This window comes from Notechis scutatus, chromosome 1, assembly GCF_049901735.1.
Source record: "Notechis scutatus isolate UNSWTSFEM ecotype Mainland chromosome 1, rNotScu1.2, whole genome shotgun sequence".
In the NCBI taxonomy this organism is placed as follows: domain Eukaryota; kingdom Metazoa; phylum Chordata; class Lepidosauria; order Squamata; family Elapidae; genus Notechis; species Notechis scutatus.
Window position 1 is genome coordinate 218,991,971 of NC_142009.1, and position 16,699 is coordinate 219,008,669.

A 16,699-nucleotide genomic window follows, 5' to 3' on the forward strand; every position below is an offset into this window, starting at 1 on the left:
TTAAAATTTGGTTGCCCATCTCTGCCTTACATGATACAGATTTCTGCTAAGTTACACTTCTGATTATCAAAGCATTTTTTCAAAATATATTAGATTACCCTATATATATTTTTTGTTAAAAAGTCCCATTCTTACTGATTGGCATTATAAACTTGAGTTAATTTTGATAAATGTTTAGCTCTGCAATCATAGCTGAGTTACAAGGGAAGAAAATGTCTTGCTAAATAAAAGGTACAAAACTGCAAATGGAAGGGAGAAATCCTTCCTAGTTGAACGTTCAGCTTCTCTACAATTTTGACAGGCCTAGGAGCCATGTCCTCCATGTTGAATTGCAAAAGAACTGACTTTGACCTACTGAAAAATAAGGGATGGCATGGTTGTTGGTCTTTCAGGTAGGAATAATAAGTAGTCTATCATTTGTGTTGCAAAAATCCAGATGACCAGGAGGTTTTCGATGTAATGTATGTATAATATATCTGCTGCCATTTGTCATCACCCTGGTTTATACAGCCTGTATAAAATGACCACACCATAAAGACAAAAAAACTGTAAGATTTCTAGTAATACAATACTCTAATAAAGTTCTTCTCTGGGATATTTTTTTAGTCATGGATATTTTTTTAAATTGAACTATGCTTGTTAAGTGGATATTAAACTGAGGGGTGCCAATTGGTCCACAGTGGTAAATCTGTTATATTAACTAGCTACTCAGAAGGGTTTTTTTAGTCCATAGAAGGAAGGTAACTTCTCCCCGGCTTTGGTATTTTGCCATTGCTAATAAGTATTAAACAGGTATAATCCCTGAATAGAAATGTGTGATGCACATGCAGGATTACAATGGGATGTTTTTTGTTCTTTGCACAATAATTGCAATTTGCTTCTGTCTGGTGGAAATGTAACATTTCATTAAGGCTTCTCTTTTCAGTAGTTATTCTATATTTTCCAAAGTCTTTTTAAATACTTTATCTTTCCTTTTGATTCATCAGCATGTTTAATGAAAACATTTAATCCCTTGACCGATTAAGACTTAATTTTCTTTGGAAAGATGGTGAATACCACGACAAGGTAGTCCTTCGACTTGCGACCACAATTGAGCCCCAAATTTTTGTTGCTAAAGGTGACATTTGTTAAGTGAGTTTTGCCCAATTTTACAACCTTTCTTGAAGCAATTGTGAAGTGAATCACTGCAGTTAAGACAATCTGGCTTCCCCATTGGCTTTGCTTGTCAGAAGGTTACACTGCAACCATCATAAATATGAACCAGTTGCCAAGTCTCTGAATTTTGATTACATGACTGTGGGGATGTTGCAATGTGAAAATGGTCGTAAGTCACTTTTTTCAGTGCCATTGCAACTTTGAACAGTCATTAAATGAATGGTTGTAAGCAGGGGTGGGATTCAACCAGTGTTACTACTGGTTCTGTGACTACATTTTGCGCTTCGCGTGCGTGCGTGTGTGCATGTAACAAAAACATCAGCTGTGCGGCCTGGACAGCTGAAAAGTGCTATGCGTGGGTGTGCAGTGTTTGAAAAGCCTCTTTTTTCCTGCTTTTTTCAATCTCAGCTGTGCCACGCAAAGCAGCTGGGGTTGAAAAAGCAGGAAATGAAGGACAGGTAAGAGCCCAGGTGGCCAGGTGGGCCAAACAGCAGCAAACACAGAACTGGTTTGGTGTCTGCTGCTCTTCAGAGCTACTGATTCTATAGAACTGGGCAGAACTGGTAGCATCCCATCCCTGGTTGTAAGTCAAGGACTACTTGTATAGAGATTGCTCCTTGCTTATTCAAAACTCTTAACTCTCTTTTGCAAGTGTTGCTCTCCATCTTCAAACCAATGATTCAACATTGTTTTGCAAAAAAATCTGACTTGCTGAGCCTAGCAGACAAAGAATTGTTAGTGGATATGAAGCAATGGCTTACAACTTTCTCTGGTGAAAGGTTATTTCTGTAACTAACAAATCAAATCCTTCAGACCTGTCACCATGCTCAGCATGAATTGCTGTGGAGATAGCCATTTAGAAACAAATGATAAAACCAAACAACTAAAATCCTGGGATTCCTTTTCATGACTCAATTCTCATTAATGGATAATATATGTCTGAATCTCCATAGAACTCATAGTGATGTGGGATAACATTCAAGCAGCACATGGTTCTTAAGATTAAATTTAATCCAAAGGCCCCTTTTGTCAGTGGTATAACTCCTGAATGAAGATCCCAACATGTTGTCTACTTAAATTACTGAGTAACAGTGATAGAGCAGGAAAAAAAAAAAAGAGAGGCTTGTTAGTAAAGTCTGATGGGTGAGGTTAAAGAGAAATCATAAACAACACTTTCTTCTAAGCTAACAGTCATATTTTGGAGTCTGAAAAGGAAGGAGACTTTGGGGAGATAAGAAATACATAGTGAAATAAGAGAAATACTATTGAATCCCCCAAATGGAAGAAGTGCAATTGTGCCCTGCCAGAAAATAAAGAGAAAATTTGCGATAGTTGATGACTCACTACTATGAGGAATTGAAACAAATATGAAGTGTGTTATGTGCCCCGAGCAAGGATAAGAGATGACAGAACAACATGTAAGACTAATCAATCCACTGACAAAACTAATTCCAAGATTTATAAATCCAATGACAATTATCCCTTCCTGCGCATCCGTGTGGAGAAAAATGATACTGCAAAGAACAAATCCAACTACATCCCCATAGACTTTGAAATTTTAGGATGTAAGTTCAAGATCCCGAGGGCTTACATGATATTCTCATCTATTCTTCCAGTCCATGGAAGAGGTCTACAAAGGGAAAGAAGAATGCTGAATCTGATTGATTGGCTATACAAGTTGTGTTGAGAGAGTTTGGGTTTCTGGGACCATGATTTGAATGAACTGGATGATGGGCAGCTCACATGAGACTAGCTGCCTTTCACAAGAACTGGTCAAACTGAAGCATTGCAAGCCTGATTCGATACATTGGAAACTGAATCTGGTAATGGTTAGTGATGAAAATCCTGAAGAAAGGAGTTCAGATAAAGTTTTGTATATGGAAGAAAGATATGGGAACATTGTTATACTGGGGTTTATCCAAATGCTAAATGAAATATCTGTAAGAACATTGGCTTATAAAGCCCGTGGCCTTTCCTTATGTGTTCAGAATATGAGACATGAGTCTGAAGTTCCAATACAGAAAAACAAACATTAATTTAATAATGTTTATTAAAACATTACAGATGGGATGGAACAAGATGATTTCCATGATTGAAATATAACACTTGAAGCCTACAATATGTTCAAAGGAAAAAGAAACCATAGACATGGGGGAGAATTTAGTATTGTATGTTTAGAGTATCTTTCACTTTTGGTCTTTTAAAAAGCAGATTTTTAACAAACTCAGAGCAATTCTAAGTAGTATTCCATGGAAAGAGGAAGCTAATGGGAAAAACAGATTAAAATGGGCTGAAGTTTCTTAAAAGGGAACTATTAAAAGACTGAGAAAATGTCATGGAGGATAGCAGAAAAAGGCAAGGGTGGTATTACCCCAAAAGCTTAGTAAAAATCTGGGAGAGTGAATACAAATACAGAAAGTGGAAAAGAAGATTGTATTCTCTAACCTGGTTGGTAATTGGGAATTTAATGGATACCATAAATTGAGAGTAATTATAGCAAAATATATTTCAAACATATTTAAATTGGCCAATACAATGCTTTAAAGCTAACAGTTTGGTGATAGCATATCTTACTAATTCATATTTTACACCCATCTATATTTCTATTGTTGTGTAGTAGTTAAGATAAAGGAAACCTAGGTCCAAATCCACCTTCAACTTTGAAAACTTAGTAAGTGACTTGGGTCAAGTAATTCTCTTACTCTGTTTTTGAGGAGTGCAGCAAATATTAGTAAAACATTATATTATCCTCTAAAAAAACAAGAAACTATACAAAGAAACTCAAAATCTGTTGCCTTGCCTATCTTTGGTATAAGTATCAGAGAAAGAGAAGTTCTATCACACTTTCAATCTTTGCTATTATTAGCTATAGCAATAAAGTAGAATTGTAGTATATCTTCTCATATCTGTTTCCTGATCTGATCTACTTTGAAGGGCTAAGGACTGTCCAATTTACCTCACAAGTTTGTTGCAGTTAGAAGAAAAGGAAAGAAGAAAGCTCTCAGAAGGGTATAAAGCTTAATAAAGAAATAAACAAATAACATCAGCTTAAAATATTGTTGTTGTCTTACTGATTTAAATTGAGAAAATTCAATTGTTTTAGAAAGAGAGAATTCAGGAAGTTATTTGCCTAGAGTTTTGGAATTTGCTTTGCTTGTTCAGACTATAAGTGCAATATTCGATCTGGCATCATGGGAAACAAATTCACATACATGCAAACAAACCAGCCAATGGCATCATTATACTTTCTATTGAACCAGATCTCATCTTCCTCCATGTTTATACAAAACTTTGTCATTGGAACAGGAAGCAAGCTGGGGCTTGGCACCATGGAAAGTCCCTGATGATGCTGTTGACAGATTGCTAGAGGAAATTCACTTCCCAAGAAGATCTGAAGGTTTTGTAATTTCCTAATTTTACTTCATGGCCTTTCTAATGCAACAATACCATTCATACTTACATGACTAGAACTGACTAAATCAATGGCTCTTTCTTCTGAATAGATAGCCTTAGGACTGCCTTGTTAGAAATAAAAAGGAAGTTATGGAATGATAAGATCATAAAACACCCAGACTTTAATTCCTAATTAAAATATGGATTTCCGCTTTGTTTTGCCATGTGCATAGTTGTTCCTGGCTACTCTAGCAATGATTAAAAACCAGACATATGAAGGCCACATTCTGAAAGAATTATGGGGAGTATAAACAGTAGATTTCTAAGACGGAGGAATAAGAAATGTTAAACATGGACCAATGTTTGTAATAGTGGTTCAGTGCTAGACTGGAATATTTCTGTTTACACCTTGGACATTTCATTTCTTATCGGTTTGTAATTTAGTAGATAAGAGTGAAAGTCAATATTTACTTATTCCTCCAAGTGGAGCACATGCCTCTGTGCGTCTAGCAGAGATGGAAGACGCTATTGTGTCTGCAAAAAAAGGCTTCAGAGTTCCCCGTACCAGCAGTCCCTATATTCCCAAGAGTCCATAATACCCACAACTACAATTCAGGCAGTTTATATATGTAGAGAAGCTACTTTGTATATTGTAGGCTAATGATGTAAAAAGTCTTTGTACATTGAGCCTAATTCTAAAGACTGCCTTGATACAAATATCAGCAGAGCAGTATTAAAGATCATTTACTTCACCTTCACCTTAGCTATTCTGCTTATGCTAATCATCTATCCTGTTGAGGGATCCTTGATGCTCTCTGAGCTTGGTTGTTTTCTTGCAGACGTTTCATTACCCTAACTAGGTAACAACATCAGTGCTAGTAACACTACGACTACTAGCACTGATGGTGTTACCAGCTTAGGTAATGAAATGTCTGAAAATTAATAACTGACCTCAGAGAGCACCAAGGACTCCTCATTTTATTCTTTGAACTACAACTATTCTCCTTTATTGGTATCTATGCTGCACCAATTCCCCATGGTGCACTGAGGACCAGTTAGATCTTTATCCAGTACAAATTATGCCATTTACCCTCCTTGTTTACTTCCTGAAATTTTTCACTGCTAGCTGGTTCAGGCATTCTCCCCGATACTAGTCTGCAATTGTCACAACTATTTGCCCTCTTGCACCTAACCATGCCACAAACAGGCATTGGCAGTATTTTTTTCCCATGATACCCTTCAACAAATATTTAGCTGTACCAATATTTTCCCCTTTCACTATCGGCATCCATTGATGGTACATCATTTGACAGATATGATTAACATATCAAGAAACTCAGTTCTAAACTCATTTTAATTCCCGGAAAGAAAACATAGATTCCATCTGCTAAAAGAGTAGTTAATGGGCCCTTTATTTCCACACATGGCAATATAACTTGAAAGTAAGGTTGACTGATGATATTAGGAATAATAATCTTACAATGGCATTCAACCGACTTTTTTCCCCCAATCATATTTTTCCTAATAAGACTGGTTGAAAAATTGTTTAGTTTTAGGCATACACCACAACAAAGTTCATTCAGCTATTCTGAGTAGGAATAAGGGAATGAGCAGGCAAAATTGTCTGTGTTTAACAAAAATACATATCTAATTCATGTTATCTGTTATATATCAGAAGAAATTGGTGTACTCCAGTTTTGGGTACAATCTCACAAAGATAAAGTACTTTAATTTTTCAGTGGAAGAGAAATAAGCACATGAGCAAATGTGCAAAAAAAGGTAATTTAAGCTGTGAATATTAGCTAAAATGTAATCATTATCTGAATTGCAAGCAACAGTGGCAAATTACATGTCACTGAAATTAGTGTCAGATTTTTCTATTGGTTTTAAAGAGTGTCTAGTGCTTATATGATAAATGCACAAAGGCCGCAAGCAGAAAATGTATATCTCTTATCTAGGAATTCGAATTAAAATAGGCTGGATTATATAAATCACACTCTAGATCAGGGAGAATTAACTCACCCAATCAAATGAAAGCTTATATCACTGGGATGTTAATTTAAAGATAACCAGAAGAAGTTATCATAGATGAAGAACATAGAAGCCCTACATAAGCGGTCTTTCATGCTCAGAAGCAAATAGAATATAGCTATTGGTTTTTTTAAAATCTAAGACTTATCCATCAATAAAATGGAGACGCTGGCTTAACAAGGTACCAAAACTATCAGTGATCACTTAAAGTTAATGTGAATGATATTAACTGATTGACTGACCAAACCTGCTTTAAAGAAAGAACCAGGAATCCAATCATTCTAGTTATTGCTCCCTCTTATCTTAATGAAGCATATTAGCACTCATATCTACTATAAGTTTTCTGAACTAAAACAGCATACCTTCTGCCTTGTGAGATATTCATCCTCAGCCAGTTAAAAGTTTGCCAAGTCTCCAGTTGCTAGACTCAGTCCAACAACAATCAAAGAGTAGACAATTGGAGCACAACACAAGCGGGTTATTATCCTGAGCAAATCATTTGTTCCAGCTCATCTAAGACATGATTACACTTTGTCCTGGGACAGGTATGATTAAAGTTCAAGCCCTTATCCAGCAGGCTCCCCTTGCCAGGAACTGCGTGGGATTCAGGGCTTTGAGTCAGCCTGTGAGAAGGAAAAAGGCTGGAGAGCAGTCATGAGTTACGCTTTAGAATGGAGCTTTAGAATTTAGAATTTTACAACTGTGTCTTCCTTATGCTTTGAAAGGAGACAAGGATCCAATCAATTGATTCAATTGCAGACAGGAAAGAGACAAGGAACCAGGGTTGAAAAACACACTGGGACCCTCTTCGCTATTTTGAACAGTTCTATTTTAAAACAAACATTTAATGGTATTTATTGTGTGCTTTTTTCGATGTTATCTATTGAGGTTTCTTTATTCAGAACTGTTAATATTGCAACAGATTTGTTGTTGTTGTTGTTGGTGGTGGTGGTGGTGTTCTATTATGGTGACTTGATGAGGATTCAGAAGCCAGTTTTTGACAGGTAAATAAAACATTATTGGATAGCTATTTATTTTGAACCAAACCAGGAACTGATGTCAGCTCTAGTCCCATCAGCATTTAACATCTATAATAAGAGTGTGCAGCAAATAATATAAAGCCACTTAAAACCCATTTTAAATATTTTAAAGTCAGAGGCCATCTATCAATTTCCAAGCTGCCTTGGGCCATTTATAAACTTTTCTCATTGGTTTTGTGTGTGTGTGTGTGTGTGTGTGTGCGTGCGCGCGCGTGCGCCTTTAGTGTTGACTTCTGGCAACTGTCTGGACAAGTCCCTGCACTTTTCTTGGCAAAGTTTTTTTTTTTTAAACAAATTTTATTCAGTTTTTCACATAAAAACAAAAAACTCTTTTTAGTGGACTACATATTTCCGGGTCATCACTTTTACATACAAATATGACAGCAGTTATACATTCATATATGCATACTTAATTCTATTATTACCTTTTCCATTCCAAATTTTCAGTAAGGAGAGAAACAAACACATTAATTCTAGCTTCTTTCATTAATCTCAATCGAAACATCTTTTTATTTCATTTCAATTATTTCAAATATAATCCTTTAATATTTATTTTAAAAATAAAGATAAACAATATGTTTGCCTAATAATAATAATAATAATAATAATAATAATAATAATAATAAGTTACCAATGTCTCTCCTTCCTTTTAATAGTCTATGTTAATTTATTAATTTAAGTGGTTCTTTAATCTGTCATATTCCCTTTCCATCACACATTCTTTTTATAGATTCTAGATTAATACAAGTTTTAACACTAAAGAAAAAAAAACAAGTATAGGTTTTCCCCCTTTTACTGCTTTGAGTGTGACACCTCAGTGGTTAAAATATACCTTTATTCCCTCATCTAGATTCCCATTAAACCGTTATTTTTAATAAGTTACAATAATAATCATTACATCTTTTTATTTGGATTCCACAACATATTTTCCCCCCTTAATTTTATTTCTAATTTCAAAAAATAGAAAAGGGAGGAAATTGATTATTCAATTTCTAGTCACTGATATTGACCTCATTTTTAAGCATCTTCACATTCATTTTAATTATTACAATTTCTTTAACAAACCTTAACTTTTCTTTTAAGAATAAAAAGTAAAAATGTATATTCATCTAATAAGAGTTATCAGTATCTATCCCTCCTTTAATAATCTATATTACCCTATTTTCTAAATATTTTTAATTGCAGATATATTCTTGTTACCCCTTGTCACCCTGCAGAATCCCCTTTCTAATTCATCAACCATTATCTCTGAAAAAACAATTTCTTTTCATCATTTTACTATTTCCGTATTTCTTTATTTCATGCACCTGTTTCTTACTGCTTCTCCTCCCTGTCTTTTCCCCATATCTTTTCTCATTCCAGTTTATTACTTTCTTAAATCTCAACTTTTTAGCCTTCCTTCTTTCCCCACGTCTTTGTAGTGTTCTTTGTGTTAATTGTCTATTTAAGATGTTTTCTCCTTGAATCGGCTCCTCCTCCTCTGAAGTTCTTTCTTCTTGTTCTTCAATTGCCTTTTCTATTTTTTCTAACACAGAGCAAAGTGATTCGCCTCTTTCCTGTAGTAATTCTCTCATATTTTTAAGTTCCATTTTTAATTCCCAAAGAGATATCATCATTACATACTCTTATATTTTATGATCGTTGAAGTCCACAAAGAACACTTTTACTTTCCTTCTTTCTTCTTTGAATTTTCTAAAGATCTCAATTATTCCAGCCCAGGGTCTATACCAAAAACATCAATCAATCCCACAGTCAGTCTTTCCTTGCTTTTTTCTTTTTTCTGGTTCTGCTTTCACTTTCTAAGATTCTTACTTTGTTTCAATATTTCTTTAACATTATATCAACACAAATTCATTCAGAAACAGGATGCTTTCCCTTTTGTTTGAGCTCAAGTTTTTGTCAGAAGGTGGCATTCTCCATTATACAAAGTCTTCACCTTTTTCCCCTATATTTTTATTTAGGGTTTTTTGAACCTCAATATTCCAGCACAATCCAGTCTCCAATTTGTAAATTTTATTATTGTTATTTTTTGACATTCTTAAGTCCAGCTTTGTTTTATGCCTGTTTATTGCCAAAATATTTTAGTCCAATTTAATTAAATCTTTAGTTCCGGTTTCTTCCTTTCCCAGTTCGAAGCCCCGCTTAGCTGTCAAAAACATTTTCTTATTTTTTTCCCTGTCCCTTTGTATTTTTGCTGCTCACTTTTCTTTTCTTAAAAGTTCAATGTTACTTTAATCCCGGGGTACTTTTGTTTAGTTGTGTCACCCAATTGTCCTGGTTCAGATGTGATCCACCTTTCTTCCCTCCTGCACAAATCTTAGTCCAGCTGAGTCCTCCTCTTCGGGGTGGCCATTTTAGACCACCGCTTCAGTCGTCTTCGGGGGAAAAAGACCAAGCCCAGGAGGGGAGATGCAGCTCCCCTCAACCTGGCTTGAGGCTTCCCCTTACTCCACCGCCCCTCCAAGGCAACTTCAGCCCCTAATCACGATGATCCGGGCTCTCCAATGAAAGAGCATGGACCATAGCCGCGGACAGTCACGATCTACAGTCCATCAGCAAGGAGGGCTCAACCCAGAAGTCATTTTCTTGGCAAAGTTTTTCAGGAGCGGTTTGCCCTTGCTTGCTTCCAGGGGCTGAGAGAGAGGGACTGGCCCAAAGTCACCCAGGTGGCTTTGTGCCCAAGGCAAGGCTAAAACTCATGGTTTTCTGGTTTTAACCTGATGACTTAATCACCAAACTGGGTTACTTTTTATTTTTTCTGCTATCCCATCCATATTTCCTCTGCAGTGATTAGACCTGACCACTTCTTCCTGTTCCATTAATGATTCTGGCAAAATATTGTTTTCTCTCTACCATATTATAACAGCCTCTGCAATTTAGCTCTCTGCCTTATCTTTTCATCTCTGAACATGTCTTTCCAATAGAAGAGAATATTTGCAGCCCAGGGTTGAACTGTGGTGTCCTTGCTCTATGAATTTGGTTGTTTGCTTGGCTGTCTTTTTCCTTTAGCCTTGGATTTCACTGATTTACAGAAAGCAGCTTTAGAAAGGACCCAGTAGGACACCTACTTTGTACCTCACAGTTTATTCTTTAGTATTTTGTTTTGTCTAATTTTTTTGCTCCACTTCACACGAGGGGTTTAAAGTCCACAGTCTGAAAAAGACCATTGTTATCTCAACACTGTATCTGAATGTAACCATTTCTTGGGGCACAGTAACCCACCTGCCAGCAGCAGTGACTGACAGCAATAAGAACCAAGTTCCCTTCAAACTGGGAAAGATTGCCCACCCAGACACCTGGGACACTGAATTCAGACTCCAGAAAGCGATTTTATTTTATTTAAAATGTGTATCACACCTTGGCTACAAAACAATGAAAGCTTCATTTGGTCTGGGAATGGCACTGGAAACCCTTGAGATACAACAAATGATTCAAATATACACAAGTCAGCAGAACAGTCCCTGTCACTTAATAAAAACAGGAATAAGTTGGGTGTCATTTGTTTTAAATCCAAGTCCTTCAAATATGATTGTGTTTAACTGATTCAAATGATTTTCCAACTATTTCACTCACCTGACATCTAATTTTATTTAGGCTTTATTTTGGGTGCAAATTTGTTTTGGGAAGAAGAAATAACAGCAATTGATTTTTGAATTTGGTACTGCCTTCCTTCATTGGAGATCTCATTATAGCCAACAATAGGGGAATAAATAGAAAAAAAAACATTTTTATAGAGCTCAGAGATCATTCTTCTATATATTCCAAAGATTTGGCACTATAAATAGCTATAGTGCACACTAATTTATAAAGGGGTGTTTTAGTTGTTTTAATTACTGATATCATCAAAGTAAACAATCAAAATTTGCCATATATGACATGATACCTAATCCCATCAGGAAATGTGGCTTGCCAGCCTCAAATTTAAAATTAACACAACCCTTCACTTGATTGCACTGACCTCTGATAATTCCAAAACTTGACTCTATTGAAAACTTATATTTTAATGTAAGCGCTATTTTGATTGCTTCTGAAACAATTAAAGTTTTGCTTTGGATAAATTCACGAAATCCCCACCTTAAACGAAAGAAATAAAAATGTTTGAACCTACATCCTGCTTTTCTGTCTTTTCCAAAACTTAGATATACATATTTTAGGCAAGGTTTAATTGAAACACACAGAGAATCACATACACACACATGTATCCTTCCATCCCTCCAGCAAGGAATTAAAAAAAAACATATCAAGCAATGCTTATTTTGAACTTTTCTGAAGAAAAATAAAAGCTGATTAAAAGCATTGCACTCTCAAACGTAAAAGGTTTAACTGCAGATATACAAGTAAGCAAAGTCACCCCCGTGATGACTGCTGATGTGTGCAAAGCACATCTGAGAATACATAGTGTGTTAAGTGTCCAGACATGCCCAGAGTAACTACTCTAGGTGCATTCAGAGCATATTCTAAAAGCATTAACATCTGTTGCTTAATAAAAGGAGCAATGGTTACATGAACTGGCACATCTGGGTTTTGCCATGTCTTGCATCAGTACCGCCCTGCCCCGCCCCTCCCAGAAGTCCCCAAACAGCCCATTTTAGATGCAAGTAATGCAGGGCGCATGCAGAGGCTCGGGGAGGGCAAAAAACAGGCCTCCCGGAAGTTTGAGAAGGCTGGAAATGGGCCTGTTTCCGGCTTCCAGAGAACTTCCGGAGCCCAGGGAGGCCGTTTTCGCCCTCCCAGAGGCTTGAGGAAAGCCTCCGCAGCCTGGGGAGGGCAAAAACGCCCCCCCCACCATGATGCAGGAGGCCGACTAGGCCAAGCCCACCATGGCCACGCCCACTCAGCAACCAGGCAGAGAAGCCATTGCTAAAAATTTTGAAGCCCACCCCTGGTGACATTTGTGGTGGGGATGTCAGAAATGTTAAAGACTTATTTGGGAGAGGATACAAACTGGTAAAAATCATATTTGATTCGTTCACAGAATTTTGACCTGAGATATAGACAGGTAGCATTTGTTTTACTGCCCAAAAGAGCATCTTGTAGTTTTAAGGTGAGTTGGGAGCATCTTCCCAATGGCAAATTGTGGGGCTAAGGACATACAGTAGTATTATGCTGTCCCCACCCCTTCCTCTGGGATCAGGTCCACTTGTAATATATGAGGCGGAGCAGGAGAATTTTACCTACAGTTGTTGTTTTTTAATGTGCAGAGCCTCAGGCTTGATTCTTTTTCTGCTTCTGTTTAACATCTACAAGAAACTGCAAGGGGAAACTCACAGTGTGAGATATTATTAATATGATGATATTCAGTTGCCACATGACCAAAACTTTCAGCTTCTGGAGTTAGTAGTGGTTAAAATATTGCACTAATTGCAGAGTGTGTCCATGGGCTATGTCTTGCCATATGCATTTTTTTTTTCATCCATAACCCCTTTAGTCACTTTTGTCATTTTGGACAAAGTGGAGCAGGTATAGTGGTGCATGGGGCAGGATCATGGGAGCAGCAGGCACCAATAAGGAATGGTGAAATATGAGGTGTGCTTTGATGCTAGATGGAAGCTTGATTTGATACACCACAGCTTCTCATGAAATGGATCTAGAAACTAGTGGTCTAGTGTTTTCTATAGCTGTTGTATTGCAACTGCTTTCTAGACATTCATACCAAGTCTCCTGATGCCAAGAAAGCTTCAGTCTGGCAATGTTAATCAACAAAAATTTTGTTGGCTTCTTTGACCTTCTAAAGCTGGTCCTGGAGGACTTGATGAATTGCTTGTCGTTCCTGCAAAAGTTGGTGTAGAGATATGCTGTGAGTTGTTATAGATGGAGTCTGCAAAAGCCAGAAGCTCCAACTAGTTATTCTGGAAGCTGACCAAGCAACTCAAGTACTGCTCCATAATGCAGCTCACTAGTTCAGTCTAACTATCTAACTAGAGAAGATGTGCTGATTAGAAATGAATCCATACACTCTTAAACATTGTCAGAAGTTGGCAATGAATTGTCGACTGAAGCCGAAATCAGATGGTCCAGAAGTCCATGCAATCCATGCAAAAAAAAAAAAAAAAAAAAGATGTTTTATAAAATGTTGAATCATCTTTTAAGCTATCAACAAATCCTAATATAGCATAATATGAGCTATCATACATAATGTCAAGATTATATAGCTTTTTTGGATTTAGATAAATCTTTAATGAAATTCAAGGAGATGGTTGACCAAAGTCTTATTCGTGTAGGCCAGGGATGTCAAACTGGCAGCCCGTGGGCCGGATGCGTCACATGCAGGCCACTCCCACCCTGGCTCTGCAAAGGCAAAAAACATCACATGTCATGATACGTCACATGATGCAATCAAGTTTGATAACCGTGGTATAGGCAGAGGCAACAGACGTTTACTGGGAATATTCTTCACCTGGCTATACATCACATAGAGCACAATATACTGCATATTGATTTATGTCAGCTTGAATCTATATCCACCCAAAGTCCCTCAAGGCCAGGTGTAGGAACTTGAGGAGACTAAAGTAACCAACTGATGTGCTACCACACCATACCAAAGCATCTTACCCCATAGCAAGCTGTAATAAGGACCTTGTCTCATATGATTATGTTCTGCTGGAGTGAGCTCCTGTGAGTAATTAACATTTAGAAACAGGATAAATGAGTGCTGATCTTCCAAGTCTAACAGTGTTGATGGTTATATCAGAGATAAAACAAATGACAAATGGCTGTGAGATATCTGGATAATGCAAAATGGTGCCTGAGGAAAAAAAGGTGGTCAGGACTATGAAAGTCTCAGGCAGTCTTATCTGACACAAAGATAGTCTTTTTTAAATAGGAGATGGGCCAGCAGCACTGTGAAGTGTGAAAAGCCAGATGTAAATCATTTATAGTCATTTCAAAAGAAAAACAGAAGTTGAATGTCTTTAGCCTTGAATGCTGACTTACAGGTTTGGAATGCTTCCACAGAATGAATCTGTGGTGATGTCAGCAGGAGAAATGTGATGACATAAGAAATCAGTGGTAGTTTCCCTAGACTTGCATTTTCATCAATTTGCAAATGACTAGTTCTCTCAGAGATATTGTAGTGCAGTGCATATATGTGCTCGTGTCCTACAGAGACATAAATTAGATGTGAATGAACCAAGTAAATGATGACATCAAGAAAGTTCCTGAAGATATGGGATGGATGGATGGATGACCTTGGGGAGAAAGAAGAAGAGGTGCTGCCTAGGAAATAATCAGACAAGAGAGGCAGAAGCCCACAGTTACTTAATGGTCAAAAAAAAAAAAGAAATTTAGGAAAGGCCCACCATAATGGATCAAGCAGTTAAAAGTAAAAGTGGGAGATTTGTACTTTCAGACTTGCAAGATTCTGTCAGTGTAGCCTTACAATAAAATAGAATTAGTTCATCTTGTTGTGTCTCCTGTCTGGTTTATCTGGGAGAGGTGACAAGATATTATTCATGGAATTCGGGAACACCACTAGAGCTTTGAATAGGCCAAATGGCACAACCACTCAAAATGGCCATACCAGGTATAGAACATGGTCTTCTATTTATTGCCTTCACAGATTTGTCCAGGTTATACTCTTCTCACAGTTGAGCTTGGTGTACACTCAGGCATTCTGTAAGCAGTTCAAACATTCTGGGATTAACTACAGGGAATAGCAATTCCTGACTATAATCATGTTCAGCTGGTGGTACTCATTGCATAATATCAATTTGCCTAATTTCTTTTTGACAAATAGGTGCAAGTAAGGATGAATATAAATTCCTTCCTCAGATACATGTTGATGAGATATAAAAGGGGCTGCTAACATTGGCTCTGACAGAGGGTAATGTGGCCCGCCATTATCCTGGAACTTGGTACTTTTGGGCAAACCGTAGGGGAACTTTATGAGTTTGGGAGCCAAAGTCTTGGAGACAGAAGTGACCTGAGATTTGCAACAGAAGGCCCCAAATGTGGTGGCTCCTACAAACCTCATAATGTTGAGGACGTTGGCCTGGTCCCAAAATGAGTAGGAGATGGTACAGTAGACCAAGGTAGAACTGAAATTGTTTTTTTGTGGCTTTCCAACTTCATGTGGAGTTTGTTAATTGCCCAGGCCATAGCAGAGAACAACTTGCCTCCAGAAGTTGTAAATGTTCCAACACTGGAAGTTTTAAAAAAGAGATTGGATAACTATTTGTCTGAAGTGGTGTAGGGTTTCCTGCCTAAGCAGAGGATTGGACTAGAAGACCTCCAAGGTCCCTTCCATCTATTCTATTCTATTCTATTCTATTCTATTCTATTCTATTCTATTCTATTCTATAGACTGCCCATCAGTCTTTTCAACCATCAGTGGAGGTTGGATGCCATGCCAGAAAATCGCCTAGTCTTCCACAAATTTAATATCCATGAAGTTTGCAATAGCCACTTAATTTATTATGGCCCAGGTTTGCAGCTTTATGAGGTTTGCAGCTTTTTTGATGAGTTTGCAGCTCATCAGAGCTCTGCAGCAGCACTAATTAATAAGGAAAGGACAAAAAAATGTGATTTTTTTTCCTGACCCATGGGATGTGCCAATGTGTAATTAACTAATTCTTCACACCATGATAATCTAATTCTATAGTTCTCTGTGCACAATATGCCATCCAGTTCCTAATTTTAGCTACCTTTCATTTTTGAAGCGCCATAATTGAACAATAGAAATCAAAATACATCATTCATTGGTGATGCCGACAGAGAATAGACAGAGAGAAAGAGAGAGAGAGACTATTGCTAAACTAACGCTGTTTCATTCTTATGCACAGGGCCAGGAGGTTCAGAATGTTTTTGAATCTGTTTCAGAAAGTTAATTTGGAAAAAAAAAAAACTACATACTTCATGAGAAATATTTGTTCTAACTTTCTTAATCACTCTTCTCATTATAGAAGATACATGCAAAGTGCATTACATATTAAAAACAGCTCAGGCTGGCACCAATTACAATTTAAAGTGTGGGCTAATGACAAGAAAATTACATCTCTCGTCTGAGTTTACTAATTGAGTAACAGTCCATTCCTCCAGGGTGGCTGGCACAGATCTCTCTATCAATCTTGTGTGGAGACTGG